This window comes from Sphaerodactylus townsendi, linkage group LG13 (genome assembly GCF_021028975.2).
Source record: "Sphaerodactylus townsendi isolate TG3544 linkage group LG13, MPM_Stown_v2.3, whole genome shotgun sequence".
Classification (NCBI taxonomy): domain Eukaryota; kingdom Metazoa; phylum Chordata; class Lepidosauria; order Squamata; family Sphaerodactylidae; genus Sphaerodactylus; species Sphaerodactylus townsendi.
In genome coordinates this window covers 25,208,609-25,230,111 of record NC_059437.1, presented here as the reverse complement: position 1 = coordinate 25,230,111, position 21,503 = coordinate 25,208,609, and the positions used below count along the sequence as shown (strand labels likewise).

The 21,503-nt window shown below is 42.2% G+C and overlaps 1 protein-coding gene across 4 annotated transcripts in view; it reads left to right on the top strand.

The window, feature by feature from the left end:
- AFF2 (AF4/FMR2 family member 2) overlaps nucleotides 1-21,503 on the top strand; it is a 472,276-nt gene that overhangs the window by 314,965 nt on the left and 135,808 nt on the right. The gene's annotated exons all lie outside the window — the stretch shown is intronic.

Below are 21,503 nucleotides of genomic sequence, written 5' to 3'. Positions count from 1 at the left end.
AAATGATTTCCCGTTCCAAGTCTCTAACTTGAAATCAATCACATAGAGGAAATACTAGTCGTAATATGCAATTTCTCGTTCTGAAATTGAAAACATAAAACCATGTTAATGATGATGCAGTTAATTTAAACATAACATTTTTTTAGGCTGAGAACATTTGTATTCCTGCCAGTGACTGAGTGGAGGGGAGGAAAACCCTTGACTTTCCTAGAAAACCCACAAGCAGAATTACTGTAATCTCTTTCTCCCTCTTTGCTATGCAGTGAGGTTAGCTTGCAACAAGGCCCTGCAAACAGGTATAGATTTATGTAGATTAATGTGGTGTAGTATGCTGAATTGCTGATATGATGTATATTTTAGAATTACTTCCTAGCACAGGCTAATGGCTGGAATCAAATAAAACATAAAAACAGATTTATATAGATTGCTGAATAAATCAGATAAAGCTTTGTGTTAGCTTCCCCTGAAAATTGAAGCTTTTTTCTCCCTATAAACAATATAGAAGCTTTTCATGTAATAGCGTCTTTTTTAATGTAAAGGGTTCTAAGGAGAAGGAGGGGAGGGGGACCCCAAACAAAGTAAGAATTCTATTAGGTTTAGCCACCATTATCTATAATATTGCCTGACAAGCTGCTTCTTATTTAATAATGGATATAATGGCAATTGCTTCTAGAGGTCTGAAGTAGGCTCTACAGTTCTGGAATATATGTATGTAGGGGTACCAGTTCTGGGTTGAGAAATTCTTGGAGTTATGGAAATGGAACCTGTAGAGGATGTAGTTTGGGGAACTGAAGAGTAATACCATAGAGTCACCCCCTAGAGCAGCCAGGTGGAGCTTGGGGGTGTAGGCAACAGTATAAAGCTAGAGCCAGCCAGACCCGCATGCTTAGTTTGATCCTTTCTTCACTGAGGCTTTGATCAAGATTTAAAGCTGGACCTGGGTGAGCTGAGGCCAGAAACAAATGGACCCATGCAGCTCCCAATCTCCACATGGAGACAGGGGGTAAGGCAAGCTGACTGGCACCACTACTGAACTCCACCTGGAGATTGAGGGCATACCGTGGCTGTGGGGGGACGGGACTAGCACCCAGGCTGAGCCCTGGGGCTATCTTATACAGCTGTGCCCCTGAGTTCTCCCCATCTCTGTAGGCATCCTCCCATTTGCAAAGCTGGATTCAGCTTTGCAAAAAGGGGAGCCAGCAGGATGCCCATGAAGATGGAGAGAGTTCTCCCTATGTTCATGAGCACCCCTCCATTTGCAAAGCTGGATTCTGGCTTTGCAAAGGGGCGAGTCAACAGGGTGCCTGTAAAGATGGGGAGAGTTCTCCCTGTCTTCATGGGCACCCGCATTCACAAAGGTAGATCCTGGCTTTGCAAAATGGGGGAGCCAGCAGGGTGTCTATGAAGATGGGGAGAGTTTTCCCCATCTTCATGGGCACACTCCCCCCTTTTTCAAAGCTGGATCCTGGCTTTGCAAGGGAGGAGAGCTAGCAAGGTGGCTGTGAAGATGGGGAGAGTTTAATCAGACCTAATGCTTTGTTGGATTATGTGACTAAATTAGGTTCCAAAGTCATCTTCCCAATATGTGTAGCTAAAGTAGTTCTCCATGTATATGGGGTTTTGCTGATTGTGGCTTCCAACTGCAGTCCTTCATGTCATAATGGATGGTGGCTTCCTGTGGGTAGGGTCCAACTGGTTTCTATGGGAGTGGAAGCCTCTGAATCCATGAAGATATTTATTTATTCGTCTATTTAGTTCTCATAGGGACAAAATAAATAATATTGTAATATTGTTCTCCTTTATTCAATTTATCCTCTCACCAACCTTGTGAGATAGATTAGGCTGAGACAGACAGAGTGACTGGTCTAAGGTCACCCAGCAAAACTTCTATGATAGAGAAGAGCTTTGAACTCAGGTCTCCCAAATCCTGATACTTGAATTACTACAGTATGCTGGCTGTCAACCCCATGCTTTTTTATATCTAGAAATCGGTATATGTAAGTCTGGAGAGCAATAGCAAGGTATTGGTTTCATGCCTTGTTTGCTTCCTAGAGGCAGTTGGTAGGCCAATATGGGAATTTGAGTGGCAGACTAAATAAGCCTTTGTATGCCCCTGCAGTCTTCTTATATTCTGACAGCCCACTCCAAAACAAATCCTCCAGTGGGTCTGCGTTGATGGAGAGGTGAATCTGCCATCAGGCAGCCACCGCAGCCCTCCTCAGCAGTGGGGCACGGTGCTGGATGCCATGCCAGCATTCCTGCACTGCAACCACTGCCATCGGCATAGTGGGAGCAGTCTATGGGCATGGCCAGGGGAGGAGCCAATGTTAATTGGCTTCCTCCCAGCCATTGCTCAGTTGCGCTGGTGTCTGGGACTTCAAACAAATGCCCCCTTCCCAGCTTCCTGGTAGTGGGGGGTGGGGGCTTTTTTGTATTTTAAGCCTCCCTAGATGCTGTGGGATGGCACAGTTGTGACAGCGTAGCTGGGCACTCGGCCCATTGGATGGAGTGTTACAGTTGGATCCAGTCAGCTTTTATGCTCATACTTGCCCGAATCTGCTCCTTACTGCAGCCCCACCCTTCCACACGCATGACTTTGATCCATCCAGGTCTTCAACATGGAATAATCAAAGGCGTTCTGCCTTTTTCACTATTCAAAAAGCTGATTAAACCCAACTTTTAATTCTGATGACTTCAGAGGAAATAAGTTTGTGTTCACAAACCTTCAGGCATAAAAGGGTTCATGAGATTCACTTTTAGGTAAAAAGTATTTATGATGAGGTCAGAACTCTGCTTAAATCAAAATAGTTGGGCAACTAAACCCTCAGTAGGGTAAACTTGCCTAGATTTCTTCCCATTTAATAATACATTGAAAATCCACATTGAAGTGTGTCTCCCCCCACCCACCCTGACTTTTAAGGTACTTGTCCCTAAATTAGAATTTAAATCCACACTGTCTTGTCTACAAAGCTCACTGAGATTTGTAGTGAGATTTTACGCCTAGTCAAGTGTAATTTGGAGGTTTTTAATTGTCCACAAGGGAGGATGTACAGATTCTTAATTTATCAATACCTTTTCATGTCAGCACATATAGAAAATGAAGAATGAGCATCACAATGAAAGGTTTAATTTACTCATGACTTACAGCTTCCACTAGGAGCTGTCGTAGATCAATTGTGGAACAATTACAAGGTGAATAAAAAAGAGGAAGCCAAATATTTTCCTTGGAAACAATAACCTTTAAAAAAAATAACAGAAATGGAGGGGAAATCAAAGTGGCTTTTTCATTACCACATTAAGACTATCTACTGACAAGACAGGGCTGTATTTTGAAGTTAAGCAATGTGAATTGCATTATGCACCTTTTTAGATTCTCCTGGAATAGCTACCAAGCCTGTCTTAACGGCCATCTTGTTTCTGTGCAGTATTTCATCCTCGCGGCTTTGTAGAGGAACTTTATGCCAAGAGAACTCACAGGAGACTGAGTGACAGATCAGACTGTTGTCCCACATTCCCTTTCTACTAAATCACAGTTTTCTATGGATGGAAGGTAGCTATTGTGAAGCTGTCAAACTGAGGGAAGTTAAATGGGTTGAAGTGAAGGCTCGTGTTAACAATAGCAGCTATCTCTGTCAAATGTGCGCTCTGGTGACAGTTACAAGGCAATTCAGCCCTGATGGGTGGTCGATTAAAAACAACAAAAAGCACAAGAAATCAAGGGGGAGCCCCTATTTACAATAGCCACAAGGGGGAAAACCAGATTCTCTCTTGGAAACCAATGTGGTTGTAGGAACCTTGTAGGAAGAGGAACTAAATTTGGCCTAGTCAATAGAACATGATTTATTTACTTCAGTAAATGGGACTTGGGTTTTTATTTATCTTCTTTTGGCATAAAAAATACAGCTTAACAAAACGGGCACTGTATTCAAGGAATATGGAGATTTCAATGTGGTAGTGCTATCCCTAAAATGTATAAGAAAATTACTTAGATTCTGAATGGTGGAATTTGCTTTTATCTTAGGACTTGGTCTCTGTCATAAATAAAATGAGAGAGCTGGAGATTACACTCAGAAGTACAGCTGATCACCTGCAAATTTTGAAAGGGTGGTTAATCTCATCAGTGGCTATACTTGCTTGTCCGGGATTCACATGCTGGCTGAGTCTCTTAGTGAAGGGGACAACTTCTGGATCCATGCTGTTACACACTAGGGAGTCCTCAGTGAGGCTTGCTGTACAAATAACAGATTTCAGAAGAGTAGCAGCAAAAGCAAATCCCACCCAGCGGTATAGCCTCCAGTAGATAATACAAAGGATGTGAGGAGGGTGGGAAAAGAGTGTCTAGGGTTGCCAATTTTGGCTTGGGAAATTCCTGGAGATATGGGGCAGTGCTTGAAGAATTTGGGGAGGAGTTCAGCAGGACCCCTGTTATCTAGCTTAACAGAATATTTTTTAAGTAGCAATGGGGGAAATAACTCAGCTTGGCAGTGCGAGAGGCAGGCTAGGTGGGATCTTTTAGACAGCTATACCAGAAACGGCTTTGAAACGTTCTACAGAGAATACAAAGAGACCAAATTGAATTTAAATACTTCTATAAAAATTTGGTAAAAACAAACATACAGTGAGGCATAAAGAAGCTTACACACAAGTTCCTAGAGGATATAGAAAGGGTGGAAAAGTAGGTTTGGATGATAGAGTGGGAAGGGGAGCAATGGGGACCATACGTTACTTAAGTTCAGCTGAAGAAGTCTTGAAGAAGGCAAGGATTCCTATGCCAGCATGGGAATCCAAGCAAAGGGCGATAACGTGTCTCAAACCAACTATACCAAGAGAGGTTCAGTCAGTAAAGAGTGCTGAGTCTGGGGTGAATGGTACTTTTATACCCCTTTGCACAGGTAGGGGCGGGAGAAAGTAAGTTTCAGTTTCGTTTTCCTGGATCTTTTGGGATTTCCATGCTGGGATTGCTGGGATTGAGTTAATCAATTGCTCATCTATCTATATATATAAAAAGCTAACCGTTCATTTGTTGGTGACAGTCCAACGCACAATCTGCTGGCCCAAATCCCCTGAACCTGCGCAGGGAGCCAGCTCGACCAAGCGAGCATGTTTTAAGGCCCCCAGCTGACTCGGCCCAACATCCAACCTCTCCCAACGTGCCACCGCCCACCAGCACCCTCGCAGCCTGATTCCATCGGCTGCCGCTGTCCACTGGAACTGCTCCGCTGCCGCCCCCCTCCCCCAAACAACAGCTACTGCGCCTGCCCGCAACTCTCAACCTACACCCGCTGCTGCTGCAACCAGCTGAGCCGGAGACACCCTTCCCCTGTCTGCACATGCTCCAGCGCGCCAATGCCAAACCGCTCCCCCACAGCCCCCCATCCCTCCCCCTCCACCCAACCTCTGCCCAACCTCCCCCCTCCTCCCACCAATGCAATGAGCTCAAGCAGCCCCTTCCCCCCAACACTCTTTCACGCCCTGTCAAGCCATGCAGACTCAAACGGTTGCTCACCCCCTTCCCGTCTCATTTTCGCACCGCCAGCTCCAACAACGGAGTGCCTCCACACCGCTTCCCTCGCCATTGCCCTCCAAAAGCCAAGTCCAGGGCTCCCTCACGCCACCACTCCGACTGCCCACCCACAATTCCCCCTTTCATACCACCACTCACTTTTCTGTGTGAGACCTGAAGGGGGCTTCCCCCCTCATGCAAGTAACCTTCAATAGTCTCATAATTTTCCCACAAACATCCACCTTATCCTCACACACTTCACTCTGCCCTCCCTCACATTCAACCATCACACAACCGCTTCCTCACCCATACTCTCCACAGCTCTCTGCCTTCACTAACTCTATTCTTGCACGTAACCTTCACACTCTCACTCACTGCTGCCTGACACAAGACTAATACTCTCACACACCTCAACATCATGCACACACTCTTCACTCTGCCCTCCCTCACATTCAATCATTCACACACAACCAATTTATTCCACCACTCACTTCTGTGTGTGAGACGTGAAGGGGACTTCCCCCCTCACACAGGTCACCTTCAATACTCTCACAATTCTCTCACAAACATCCACCTCATCCTCACACACTTCACTCTGCCCCTCCCTCACATTCCACCACCACACTTCCTCACCCATATTCGCCACAGCTCTCTTTTACTAGAAGCAAGCTGGAGTTTGCCTTTTTCTTCTGAGAAAATTCGCGGGGTGGGGGCAAACCAACACTACTGCCTCCGCTTCTTTTGCATGTGGCCCTTTAAAAACCCAGGGAGCTGGCCTCGATCTGAGTGCCTCACCACCCTGCCTCTGCTGCCTGACTGGGATAGCCTCCTTGCCCCAGTTCTGCCTTACCCAAGCCAGGACTGTGCATGTCAACCAGCCTCATGGACAGTGGGATTCATACTCTGGACAGTTCCGTTGTGGAATGGAAAGGGTTACCTTATACTAAAAACCAAGACAGCACCATATAATAATGTGAATTGAAAAAGGAAAGAGGGATTCCATTTGACAACCCCACAAAAAGAAGAGAAGGAGGAGGAGGAGGAGGAGGAGTTTGGATTTATATTCCCCTTTTCTCTCCTGTAGGAGACTCAAAGGGGCTTACAACCTCCTTGCCCTTCACCCCTTACAACAAACACCCTGTGAGGTGGGTGGGGCTGAGAGAGCTCCGAAAATCTGTGAGTACCCCAAGGTCACACAGCTGGTGTGTGTGGGACTGCACAGTCTAATCTGAATTCCCCAGATAAGCCTCCACAACTCAAGCTGCAGAGTTGGGAATCAAACCCGGTTCCTCCAGATCAGAGTGCACCTGCTCTTAGCCACTATGCCACTGCTGCTCCCAAACAGCTATGCTGGGGATCATTGGACCTGCATGGACTTCTGTGTGGGTTGCGGACTGTGATGAGAAGGACATCTTGATTGGATCAGGGTTAGTCTTGAATGACCTCTACAGAGTTACTCTTTGGAGTCTCTGCCCATATATTCAAATTTAGCTGAGGCTTTCAGTGGATCAGGGAGGGAACGATTGTTAAGGAGATGGTTTCTAAAGGTAAAAGAAATGCAAGACCTTGTAACAGGGAGTATCCTAGGCTCTTTGTGTTGCAGTAATCTCAGCGTGGTGTGGTAATCAAGATGCATGTCCATGGGGCTTCCAATCTCAGCTGACTGCATTAACCCTTTTTAATTATCTTAATTCTGCTAACAGACCTTTTTGCACATTTTGGCCTGTATTAATATCTGGACATTGTGCTACACATACACACAAATATATGGCTGTTGGCATTTGCCAGTACATATTGCAGGAAAATAATATGAAATCCATATTTCAATAATGTGGGGTGTGAAGGGTAGGGCAACACCCTGTGAGCTGCCATTTCCTCCAGGAAAAGTAGGATTCCTATATGTCCGCTGGTTACAGGAGATCTCCCACCACCAGCTATGTAGGAAGGGTTTAAAAAATGCTGCCTACCATGGTAGGTTGTCACTTCTGGGGGAAAAAACCAGAAGTCTGAAATCAAAGGCAAAACCTGTTACCCCACAGCTATGGGCAAAAAAATCTAAAGACAAACAATGAAAGTGCAAAATGATGAATAATCTATTTCAATAAAGTGAAAGACTGCAAAGTCATATAAAACTCTGATCCACTCATACAAAAGGTAAAATGTTTCCAAAAGCCATAAATACTCACAAAAATAACCACTAATATACAAACATAGATAATGAACAAAGACAAGTTCTAAGACTAAAGGACAGATCTCTGTGCCTGGAATCAATCTAAACAGCACTGATCTGAGACAGAATGCTGATGAGAGTCCTTTTGAATCTTCCCATTTTCAAGATGGGGTCTCCAGTAATAAGCCGTTCCGCGGCTTGGCTCCTTCGTCAGTGTGATAGTAGTTTGTCCATTGTGGGACTGTACAAGTCAAACATAAAGCTTATAGGACTTGTAGAAATTTCCCAACATAAATTCATTGACTCAGGCTCTCATATATCTATGATAAGAGCGGTAAAGGGATTTAAACTGAAAACCAAGAAGTAACATCCGGGCCACTGGATATCACCAGAAACTCTGTGTTGCAACACAGCTGGTACTGTTTTTGAAGTAACTGTCTACCTCATCTCTGAAAGGGAGGGCATGCATAATAGGATGATCTTAGTGGGCTGGTGGGTTCACAGGAGATCAGAGACTGGATGCTCTAGGAACTAGCACTTTGTAGGAACTAGCACTTTGAATTGTGCCAGAATTTAATTGGCAGCCATTGAAGATCTTTCAGCATTGACGAGTAACCAGCCTAGAGAAAAATGTTGTTTCCATTTAATAAAGGCTAAATTGGATGTTATTTCACTAGCTCAACCAGCACTGACAGCACTGGAGGCAGAGACCTGGTAAAACCATAGAGAGTTGAAGAAATTTCTGTAGCATCACAATGGTGCTACTTCCATGCATGTAGCTGGAGGTAACATAGCATGATGCTGTCCCACTCCCCACCATGTCTCCCCCACAGAGCAGTGGCAGAGAATGGAATTCTAGGGTGGTGCTGTACCAATGTGCCAGAAAATATTTCTACTGCACATTTCCATACATTATACCTCTTTTAAGGGAAGGACATTTGCTTCAGGCATCCTGGTAGTCTTACTGGAAAAATGTAGTCCTCATAACCAGCTCCCACCAGCCATGTTTGTTGTGTTACAAAACAATGGAAGCTTCTGGATGTCTTTCAAACTTTGTTGTTTGTAGTGCTCATTGCTGCTATCTCGTTTAGATGTCACCATAGTGTGGACAAATGTGGCCAGATCTTGCTTTGTAGGGAAATTGTTACACCAACTGAAGTTATTTAAAAGCACTGTGTCTCATGTAGGGCAATTGAATAGTTACCTGAGGATGAAAATCTTATTTCACAGGCTATGAACATGCACTCTTAGGAATACTGCAACCCTGGCTGTGTTTAAACATTTCAACATTTCAACATAAATTTTGTGACACGAATGCTTGTAACAAGAACAAGCCAGAGAGTTCTCTCCTGTTCTGTAAACCGTGGTTTGTTCTCTTATTTACAGCTTCAGATTATAAACCACAATTTAATCTTGGATTAGAATGTTGAGTCCCTCAAACCATGTTGAGAGGGAATATGCAAGCCTGAATATTTCCTGCCACATTCTCATCACAAACCAGCGGAGGTTTGTTTCAAATAACTGAATATAGCCCCTGCCCAGAACAAACTGGCTCCTTGCTCCGTGATGAGCTAAACTATTAACCAACAGCACGTCAGTCTTGTCTGGATTCATTACCTTGGCCCTGACCCAACCTGGAGGCCATTAAACAGCCATGAGAGAAGAGTAGGTGATCCAACACAGCTAAGATCCTGTTTTACAAGGCACTTTTTTTGTGGGGGGGGGGGGGGAATTGAGCCAAACTAAGCAGCTGCCAACATTAACTGACACCAACATAATGGATGATTAGATCTTTCCAACTAAACCATCCCAAAGCACTATGCTGCTCAATGTCTGTTTTGTCTATTTTGATCAGCATGTGATTTCTCCATTGGCAATTACATGTTGCTGGCTGAAGAAAGGGTACAATATCCATTTAAGTTGAGCACTTTTTTATATGCATGGAGAGAAAGGTTTTCTTTCATCCAAATTCCTCTGTAATTAGTTATTACTGGGTCTCCATCATTGGTGTTTTCCAGGTACTGGTATTCTCCATATTTAGCTAGGCAACTAAATAGACTTCAGAGGTCTGTGCAAACAGTCTTTGAAAATATTAAGGAAATAATTTGCCATTCTGTACCCTGAGCCAAAAATGTGCTGTGTGCGTGTTTTGTTAAAAAAAGTTAAACCCGTGCTATAATTTTGTGAGGTAAACAAACTTTCTCAAGAGCTAACTATAGTGTAGAACATGGTTACATACACAGGAGGGACTGTGGATTTATTTCAAGGCCGTAATTCAACATGCTGAGGGAAATTCTCCCAGATTCCAGGCAGTTCAAGATTGGGTCTGTAGCCAAATACATCAACCATTAAAAAAAAAACTGCCAGGGGAAATACAAGTCTTGCACTGTTAGTTAAGGGTAAAATGTGCACAGACTGTCTGGAGCCCCTTATAAAACAATAGGATCAAATTTTTCAATCAGGTTATCAAGCAATATTACATTTACAGAACTTGCCAAAGAAAACAAGTATCCAAATCAAGGACAAAACCTAGATAGAAAACAAATATGTTTCTTTTTATCTGCTAGGAAAGTTCATTTCTTAATATAACACTTGAAGGGATATGAACACATTTTACATTAACTTATTCTTAATTCTCTAGTTTTGCTTACACCAAACAGCTGTATTCTAGATTGGCACTACACTGGTTCCAGAAGCAAACCACATAGAGCAATTGATTTGAGAAGTCTTTTAAAATCACAATCCTTTTTTGGAACATACTCTTTTGGGGAAAAAATGCCCCGTGGTAGGATTTTGCTGTGCATTATGTCTTGAACCCTAAGGTGCCCTTCCTCTTGTAGTAGGGCACTTCTGCTTGTGAAAAAAAGAAGGCACTTTTTGCTGATTAACATGTCTCACTGCAGTCTCCCACTTTGATCCCCTTCACATTCCTCAGGGAATTTACAAAATGAATTTACAAAATCAACACATGAATGTATCAAATAAACCTCATAAAGCAAATAATTTACATGGTTGACAAACTTAAATAAGCAGGAGACCCATGACCAACTCATACAAAGGTAATGGTAGTCCTCTGTGCAAGTACCATTACTGACCAATGGGGTGACATCAGATCATGTTTACTAGGCCGACTGTGTTTATGGGTGGTTGCCATTGCTGTCCCCAGCTATCTTCACTTACCCCATCAAGTTGGGTACTCATTTTACTGACCTTGGAAAAATGGAAGGCTAAAACAACCTTGAGTCAGCCACCTGCGGCTAACTTTCATCAGTATCTCACTCAGGTTGTGTGCTGAGCTTTGACTACTGTACTGCAACTTACCTCTCTGTGCCATTGAGGGAAATCCTTTCCTCCCTCTGGTTACATGGACACCAGTGATGTAATGAGGGGGTGCAGGGGCGTTAGAGCCCTGAGTGCCACTTCCAAGGACACATGGAGTGCACTGCAGGGCAACCCCCCTCCATTATAACTGCACCCCACCCCCATACTGAAGGGCAACAGGTATATTTGGAATATATAACCCTGTCAAGCAAAGTAACAAGCGGAAATGTGGATTTTCTGTAAACCTTCCCACAGTTTGTTGCTGATCCCATTGCATGGATTTTTTGATCCGGACTCTAAATCCATGTTCACAGTTAGATGCATAGATATTTAAAAGATGGCAAATGGAATGTTGTTGTCATCCATATCTTCTAAAAGATGTTTTTAGGACCTTCAATGTTTGTAGGACCTAATTGAAGGTCCTACAAACATGTTTACAGGCCCTTCAATTAGAATGATTGACTTGTCACTTTCCCATTTCATAATATAAATACTTCGCAAAAGTGAAAGACTTTTATCGTGTTTCTTTTGTGGACCTTATCGAAAACTCAGAAAACTCTGGTTACTTCACAGAGCCAGTGTGCCCTCACTCAACAGTGGGAAACAAAATGTGGATGCTATTCCACTTTATCAACTACAATAGCATTTTTGACAGCCTAAGGATGGGATGTTCTGTGTCACTGTACCGCTTAGCTGGAAGATTTTATTTTGAGGTTAAATTAATTCATTGTGCGTTTGATGCCTGGTAAAGAAATTAAGATGTCTCTCTCTGAGAGCAGTCAAGAGGTTTTATTACATCAAGGCATAATAAGCATCTTTGACGGTGCAATCCGATTACATCAGTCCTTTCTCTTGAAGCCCATGTGGTTTCTTCTTGGGCCATACATTAAGCTGGATTCATGCACAAATTAAGCAAGCTGCAGTTGAGAACCTTAGATTATAAGAGGCCAATTTTAAATTACTAAATTACTCTTCATTGATAGTGTTGTTGGGAGGGGGGGTGTCTTAATCTTGCCCTGGTCATATAAATGATATGAGGAACAAATGGAGGAGGGAAAAGGGCAGATTTAGGTAGAAGTCAAGCTGAAGGGCAGGTTTAGGTAGAAGTCTAGTAAGTGAAAAAAGAAGGACCTAGACACAGATTTGCTCTCAACTATCAGGATACAAGGAGGAAATAATTATAGAAGACAATTCTGCTTTTTACCTTTAATTCCTCAAGATCTGTGGGGGCCACAAACAAGACACTGGCATATCAGACGAGCTGAACTGTTTATGAAGTCTCTTTCCCTGGGCCTACAGCCTGTCAAATTCCAAGTATGACTCTGTTGCCTAAGCTTTGGCAGGGGGTTAATATTTCAGTTTATTCTAGGATGTGTTTTTCAGTTCCAGACTTCTCAACTCACAGCTGTGAGGGAGGCAGTTATTAACTCCCCATGTTTAATCATGTTATAAAATAAAACTAAAAGCAACATACGGTCATCTTTTATAGACTGGCTCTATTCCAATGTATGTGGTCTCTGCTTATTATAGGCCAAGTTTTATCCAGTCCCCTAGGCAAAACATGACGGGTTCCTCCCCCCAACTTTATTAAACTGTTTGCATCAATAAAATGCCCCATGGTGAAATTGAGATTTTTTTTAATGCCGTTAATCTCACCTCACAGCTTTCCCACACAGATAGTTTTCTTCTGTCCCTCATTTTTTATCTTTATGACACTATGTGCTATGAGTTAAGCTGCCTGAAAAGGCAGGTTTCAGCTGTCTGGTGAAGCAGTTAGGAAGGAAACACGCAAGTAATGTTGTTTCAAGCCTTATCGCTAGTTTGTGACAAATTGATCAAGCCTTCAAAGCTGCAATCCTAAATTTGAAAGTAAGTCCCATCGAAGTCAATTCAGAAAATTTAAAAAATCGTTTTTTATGAACACCAAGACTGTGTTACCAGGTATATTGCTAAAAAAAAAAAATCCAACAATTAAAAAAAATCTCATGTAGAACTAATTGTAACTACTGTTTTGATTTCATTTTCACCTTTCTGATCTGTTTATTTATATCTATAAAAACAGAAAGTCTCAAAAAAATCAGTGACATTTACTTCTATGTAAGCATAAGCCAGAATCCCAAAACTAAACAACTATATCAATATGCTCAAGGGTGTTGTGTGTTTGAGTTTTTCAAGCAACAGTCATTCAATAACCCCCCACCCCTCCCCTGCCATATGGAAAGATTTTTAAATATAGGGAGGTTTAAAAAGGAGATTGAACAAGATACCACAGTGCTGTATTACAACAGGCCAAAGCCCTACTGAACATGTTAGTATCTCTTGATGTACCATAGACAGCTCTTTGGATTCCAAGAGCATTTAACTTTTTGTGACTGCCAAATACACACACACACACACACACAAACACACACACATACAAGATTAGATTAATTTTGTAAACAGTGTTAACTAGGAATGAATCCCTACATGAAAATATATTTTTGACATTCAGGGATAATCCCATAACGATCCACAAGAGTAAAAAGATTTGCCAGTGGACGAGACCAGACCACCAGTGAGGATACTGTCTCAAGAACTCTGCAGGGATACTGTCAGGACCGGGAGCTTTCTCAGGTTTTAGTTCCAATATTAGTTCCTCAACTTCTGCCTTAAGAGGTGACCAAGCAGGAAGAAGGTTTAATATGTTCTCATGAACAAAGGATAAAGGCTCACTTGAAACATTGAATATAGAACAGTAGTGGCTGGTCCATATATAAGGGGCAATATTTGGAGCTTCTGTTTGCACTTTAGAATTTAGATTTTTTGAGATGAATAATGTCCCGTTTTTAGATGTTAATGCATTAGTTAATTGGGCCCAGTTATGTTGGCAGAAAGTTCTCTTTTTATGGTAAGTTGTGGGGGGTTTTTTTTGGTTAAGTAGTTGTTAAAGGATTCATAATAATTTAAATTGCAGAATTGTTTATACAGAGACCTTAAGAGTCTCTTATCAGCACTAAAGTCTATGTCAAACCATGACGAAGTGGCATAGGTAATAAGAATAGGGTTTTTTGCCAGTGTTGGTTGACAGACAGACAGACAGACTAGATTAGATTAATTTTGTAAACAGTGTTAACTAGGAATGAATCCTTACATGAAAATATTTATTTTGACATCAATATCTCCAGAAGAAAAATTACATGCTGATACCAACGGTTTTTACAAAGAGGATTTAGTTTATTTGAGAATTCTGATGGGAAAGTGCTATTAAATTGGAAAGAAGCTGGGATGCAATGCCACCTAACAGCACCTAATAGACAATGGGCTTGATCTCATGATGTATCATTCCAAAAGTTTCTTGAGAGGGAAGCTGCCCTCTTTTTTTATTTACTGTTATTGGAAACAAAGTCTTCCACCTTAGAAAAACAGTTGCTCCCACTTGTTTAGTAACAATTTAATATTTGAGCTGCTTAGAAGATCTTTTTAAAAAATGTGTGTGGAGATTAATGGCTATCTAGATAAAGACATTCTCTTGCTAAAAGAATTCATTTTGCTTAATCCTTTGGAAATTAGGAGATGATAGGGAGAGATGAGTAATGAAGCGCACTCTCTGACTGTGAGTTACCTAACAGATAACCACAGGGGTTACTTTCCTCTCACCAGCTGTAATTACACTAATTACTGATATGGTGCTAAGGCAGATTGAGTGTGACAACACAAAATGGAGTGTTTCTTAGCAACACAAGATCCTCCCCCCATTACTTTGCTGATGAAAAAGCAGTAGTAGATACTAGACTGAGATTTCTGGGGACAGGAAGATATCAGACAGTCCACCTGAGTTTAGGTGTGGATGAGGTGGTAGGGCTGGGGGGCTCATCTTGAAACTCTATTGGAGTAGCTTTCCTTAAATTCCATTCATCATCATGAAAGATCTGATCTTACAACTTTTGTTGAGTGAACAGTCTTTCTCCCATGAGCACAGCTACTTCAGTGCGAAAGATTTACTCCTAAGATCGGAGTAGTCAGATCAGCATGAAACACATGTTCTGTCTATTCTCTCACAATTCCATCTGTCAGTTTTAATCCTACCCTAACTCCAGGGTGCTTAGTACATCATACACACTTCTCCACTCAGCCACCCCATCAGGCAGGTAGAACTGAGAGATAGTGAAGTAGTTCTTGGTCACCCAGAAAGTTTCATAGCTGGCTGTGGATCTGAACCCCAGGCTCCCACACACCATTTGTTGGGGTTATATCATCAGACCCTGTTATTCTCTTTCAGCATTGATTGCAGTAGTTCACCCAGAGCCATAGCAAGGCAAACATGCGCCTCGCATCCCTGCCACACCCCCACCCACCCCACCACACCCTGTAACACCCCACACCGGCACGCACCCAGTGCATCCCACCCTCCCTTGGTACTGTGCCACTGAGTTCACCATTCATTTTTTTTAAAAAAAATAACCTAAACCCTAATGGTGAACGTGTTTCTCAGTGGTGAACTTGTGGACTATATTGTATAATGAACAACCCCATCCAAGGGGCCAGGCAGCTGGCCAAAGCACCACTGCCACCCTGCTCCCATGGGAACTTCCTGGCAGCATGGGGAGGCTTGAAAAACAAAAAAAGCCTCCCTGCTGCCATTGAGAAGCCCCCACTGGATTTAATAGACTTTTTGGTGGTGAAGGTCTAATGCAGCGATGGCGAACCTTTTCGAGACCGAGTGGCCAAATTGCAACCCAAAACCCACTTATTTATCGCAAAGTGCCAACACGGCAATTTAACCTGAATACTGAGGTTTTAGTTTAGCAAAAATGGTTGGCTCCAAGGCGCGTGTTACTCTGGAGTAAGCTTGGTGAAGCAACGGTGCAACACTTCGAATGGGTGAATCATGACCCTAGGAGGGTTTACTCAGAAGCAAGCCCCATTGCCAGCAACTGAGCTTAACACAGATAAAGGATCATGCCCAGGCCAGCCTAGATGTGTGTGTTTTGGGGGTGATTTTCCGCCCCCCCCCCACATGACGAACTCTTTGCACGTGTGCCCACAGAAAGAGCTCTGAGTGCCACCTCTGGCACCCGTGCCATAGGTTTGCCACCACTGGTCTAATGCCCTGGCATAAATGGCACAGCATCCAGTTCAGTTTCCCAGTGCTGGGGAGGGTTCTGGCTGCTGCACATTGGCAAAATTGCCCCTCCACCAGTGTAAATGCCCTGGGGAGGGCAAATCTGTTTGTATAGAATTGCCCCTCTCCCACCAGTGGATTTGGGGGCCCTTTTAGATGCAGCCAAAAGCTTTAGTACAAATATGTGTTTTTAATTAAATATACAAAGTAGTAGTAACTTTCTTCACCTTCTATATAGTATTTACATATAAAGGTTACTGAGTCTGCTATAACATGACTAGGAAGACTCAGTTTAACCCTATTTTTCAAATGGGAAATTGGGGGTTGAAGCTAGTAGCTTGCCCCGACCTCATATCATGGTCCTACGGCAATGGTGTCTATGCCCTGAAAACAGGAACTCAGAACAGTCATTGCTAACCCCATGCCATTCTACAGAATCTAAGCCATCAAGAGGAATGTCATGGACAGCCCATTGTGTCCGGATGAAGGGATCCTTAATGGGTGCTTACAGACTTAACATGCAAAGGACTAATAGTGATAACTCAACATGAAATCATGTTTCTACTCACAGCTTGGTCTTGCATAGTGTTGCCAATCCCAGGTTGGAAAATTTCTGAAGATTTGGGGATGGATCCTGCAGAGGGTGGGGTTGGGAAGAGGAGGAACCTCAGCCTGTATAGTGCCATGAAGCCCACCCTCAAAAGCAATCCTTTTCTCCAAGGGAACTGCAGTCTGGAAATCAGTTGTAATTCTGAGAGCTCTCTAGCCCCCACTTGGACGTTGGGAACCCTAGTCTTGCAAGATCAACTCATGGCCCTCCAGATGTTATGGACCACAGTTCCCATCATCCCCTGCCATCATCATGCTGGCAGGAGATGATGGGAACTGTAGTCCATAACATCTGGAGGGCCGCGTTTGACACCTATCATTCTGTCCTCCATATAACTCACACTTGGGTTGAAAAAATCGACAAAAAGGCAAGATTATCCAAATGCAGTTGCATATGTACATAACTGCTGAACAAGTGAGCATGAATAACAGACTAAATTATGCTTGTAAATTCCTTTTTATTCTCCTGAGATTTTTCAAAGAACTCTTGGCAAAATCTCAGAGGAAACATCCTGAAAATGACTTGCACATTTTGTCCAATGATGAGTGACTATCAAATTTCTAGATTTATAGGAGGAGTGTTTTAAAACAAAGTCTCCTCTTTCTTCATGGGATTGCATCACTGTTTGTTTCAAGTTCCATGGCCTCCCCCTGCCCCGCCTAGTTCTAGTATAATATTCCTTAAGAAAATCAATAATTAGAAGATTTCATACACAAAACACACACGTGCATAAGTGGTTTAAAAATACAGCTTCAGTGTTGGACGTTTTCATAAAACACATCTGAGTCTCATTAGCCCTTTGCATGATAACTCAAATTACCATTCTGAACAACTAATGTTACATAATCCAGAACAATACATTTGAAATATGTTCTCTAATAATAATATTTGCATCTTTCTCCAAGAACCTCAGAGCAGGCCCTCATTTTATTCTCATAGCAATCTAGCAGATATGAGACAGTGAATGGCCCAAGGTCTGTCACCCAATCAACTCCCATGGATTGCAAAGTGTTTGAGCCCAGGTCTCTGCAGCCTAAGCACTCCATCCACACTGGTTCTCAGTTGCATGGTTATTTACAAATGAAAGGAGCTGACTAAGATTCTCAAACTTTGTGGGAGGAGGGTTGGCCAGTGAATGCATTGCCAGAAACCATCTATTCGTTGAGAATGAATAGCACAAGTATTTTTCTGTCTGATGGGGATTAGAGAAAAAGAAACACATACCATATGCTAGTTAAAAGCCAATGAAATTTTATGTGTGGGTTAGGGAGAGGTTCTGAGAAGACGCAAGGTTGTTTCAGTCATTAACCTTTCCCTGGCCTACTCCCCATGTCCCTTGCTTTAGGCCACTCCCCTGTTCATCACCCTAGTCCTCTATCACAACCCATCTCATCTGTTCAACTCTCTGTCATTTGCCAGGTGTGGTAGCCTAGAGTATGACGCAGAATATTTTAGGAACTGGCCGTTGCAGACTAGCTTGCTGCCTGTTCCTATGAAGTGTAAGAAGCTGGGGGTCGAGGAATATGTTAACTATGAGGTATCAGTGACATTACTCCGTTAAAGAGATCAAAACTCTCCTCTAGCACACTTATGGTGCTGAAGTGCCCTTGTGTGTTATCTGTGAATGAAAAGACAAATGAGGATATGTGTAAATGCGATAATAATGTTGACTGGATCAGAAAAGAATAGGAAATGAAGTGCTTTTTGAGAGAGCTTTTTGAGATAGTCCAGTTTCTTTCTTTTATTCACCCGCTTGCCCCAACCTTCTGCCAGTGTTGTTTTAATATGTCCAATGATTATCTTTCATTAAGATTTGAGCTGATATGATTACTAGCTAACATTGTCTGGTCATTTAGAGAATGTGTTGCATAAATTCGCAATAGAATTGGTCATACAGAGATCAAATGGCTATTGTTGAATTATTTTCATAAGAGCCAGCTTGCTGTAATGTAGTGTTGAACTATGATCTAGGAGGCCCGGGTTAAATCCTTACTTTTCCACAAAGCTTCCCAGGTAACCAAATGGTCTATCAGTCTCTCTCAAACTAATGTACCCACAGGGTTATTGCAGGGGCGAACTGCCCAGGGGGACATATGGGGGGTCCCCGGGCTGCAGCCATTTAGTGACATGGGGGCAGAAAATCCCCCCACACCCCTCCTCCTCCCCCCAGGTCCCTAAACTAACTTAAAGGCCTGGTGCAAAAAAAGTTGTTTGGTTGTGGTGTGCGAGGAGGGCCGCCCATGTGAGGGTGTGTGTGTGGAAACTCATTTTGCACTGGGCTACATTTTCCCTAGATATGCCCCTGGGTTATTGGGAGGATAAAAGTGGAAAAGGGAAGACCAATATATGGTCTGGGCTCCTCGGAGGAAGGGTAAAATAAAAATGTATGAAATATTTTAAAAACTATCCAGACAGTTTCCACAAGGATTGCTGAAGCAAAGCTCATTTGTTTCAATTTAGTTAAATAGGAATAAGAGATCATTTCTGTTTACCCTTCTGTATATTTTTTGTCAATTGTTTCAGTTCTCCAACTGTTGCTGCTGGTTTTGCAAGATTCATTTGTGTTGTATATTCATGTGGTATGGTTTTTCTACGCAAATTATATGGTACTTATACATATGATGTATTTAATTTACATTTACAACATTTAATGCTGATTTATTGATGTACATGGAACATTGAAATGCATATGCAGGGTATTCAAGGCTGTTTCAGTCCCATAACCAGACCTGAAATCAAATTGGAAAGGAACCAATCTGCTCCATCCAAGAATATTTGAAGTATTTGAAGTTTTTTAGTTACCACCCATTTAACCACTTTGCTCAAGAATGGAACATTTGAGGCTGGTCAGTACATACATACATACATACATACATACAGTCAGTCAGTCAGTCAGTCAGTCAGTCAGTCAGTTAGTTAGTTAGTTAGTTAGTTAGTTAGTTAGTTAGTAAATTTCTATGACACTCTTCAAATGCATCCCAGGATGGATTACACATAAGGAATGCCGTTAACAATTGGGAACATCAGCAATGAAACTGGGCAATATGGAAACACTCACAACGTAGGCATAGGAAAACAAAAACAAACAATGAAATACATATTTATATATCTCTAATTCTAAGCCACTGGGCTACTAATTCTAAGCCACTATATCCTCACATCTGCATGAGGCTTTGGATGTGATCAGATGCTCGCTGCTTGCAAAGGAGCGCTAAGAGAAATCTGAGCTGATCCATAGCCCCAGAATGTTAAACAGATATCGAAACAGTTTAATACTGTGTTAGTGAGCTTCAGATATTATTACTCTTTCAACAGTATCATTAATAAATTGTTGGAATTGTGCAATCCCACATTCATTTGCCCATAAGTGTACTTTCACTTAGTACTCTTGTTACGCACTACACTCCAATATGACTACCCTAAATAATGGAATTCCATTGGTACAGTCTATCTGCTCTCTCCCAGCCTATCACCACAATGTAAATCTTTAAATTTTGAAATATGTGTACAGCACAGCAATAAAGAACCCTTAGCAGAAATCCAAACTACAAATCTCATAGTGCAGTGTGTTATTCTTACAAAGACATGTGTTACACTGAATTAGTACTGAAGTTCACTGGTACTACATAATGACTTCTATGAACTGTGTGTCATAAAACACCGTAATAGCAAACACAGAGGCATTTCTATATAGATCCACTAAAAAGGGCTGTTTGTATGGCTCCCAAAATTCTTTGCCTCCCAGATCAAATTCTCCAAACACTGTCTAAGATTAATATCTGTATGAAAGGGTGCAAACCCATCTCCTTCAACATTTAGGACCATGGGCTTATAGTTTTCTACATAGCCATGTCTGATCTAGACATAAGGTTGCTAGGTCCTCCTTGGCCAGAGGTATGGGATGGGAGAATAGGGTTGCCAGATCCAGGTTGAGAAATTCCTGAAGATTTGGGGATGGAACCTGGTGAGGACAGGAACCTCAGTGGTATGCAGTTCCATAAAGTCCACTCCCAAAGCATCTGACTTCTCCAGGGGAACTGATCTCTGTGGTCTGGAGGTGAGCCGGAATTCCAGGGGATCTCTGGGTCCAACCTGGAGGCTCTCATCCCTTCCTAGACATACCTTATTCCATTTCTTTTTTAATAATTCCACCTGCGACCACAAACCTATGGTATGGTTTTTCTGCTTGTTTAAACTATACATTGCAGGTCCAACTAACACCCTCCGTTTAGCAGTAGTGACCACAGAAAAAACAGGGAAAATGTTATTCTTTGAATGATAAGCCACAAGAAAGTCCCAGATCCATTTTTCCTCTTTTCTGTTATAAACATCCCTGTTAAAGGAAAGCTATAAACCCAGTGCACTTAGTTTGTCAGAAAACAGCTCCAGCAATTCTTGTTCTTGCTCATCATCTTTTATTTTCATGTGTGTGTTTTTAGTAATTAATAAACTTGTCCTTTGCTTACTGCAGAGCATTTTCTCCAATTTTTAATCAGTTCCTTAAGATGACTGTGCTTAGCGTAAGTTCCTGTGTTTGGCTTAGCCATCTCTCTTTGTTCTTTCATTTGTCTGATCTCCACTTTCCTTCATCTCCGCTGTTTAGTTCTACCAGAGTGTGTCAAGTATGGATGTTTAATATATAAGAGAATAACACAGCATGGGTTGAACAGGGAGAAAGAAAATCCTTTGGTCTCAAAAACAAAACCAATCATTTTCCTTCCATAGATCTTTTATACTTCTTTTTGTAATAAACCCAGTGCCTTGTTGTTTAAAGCTCTCCTTTATAGGTTTTACATAT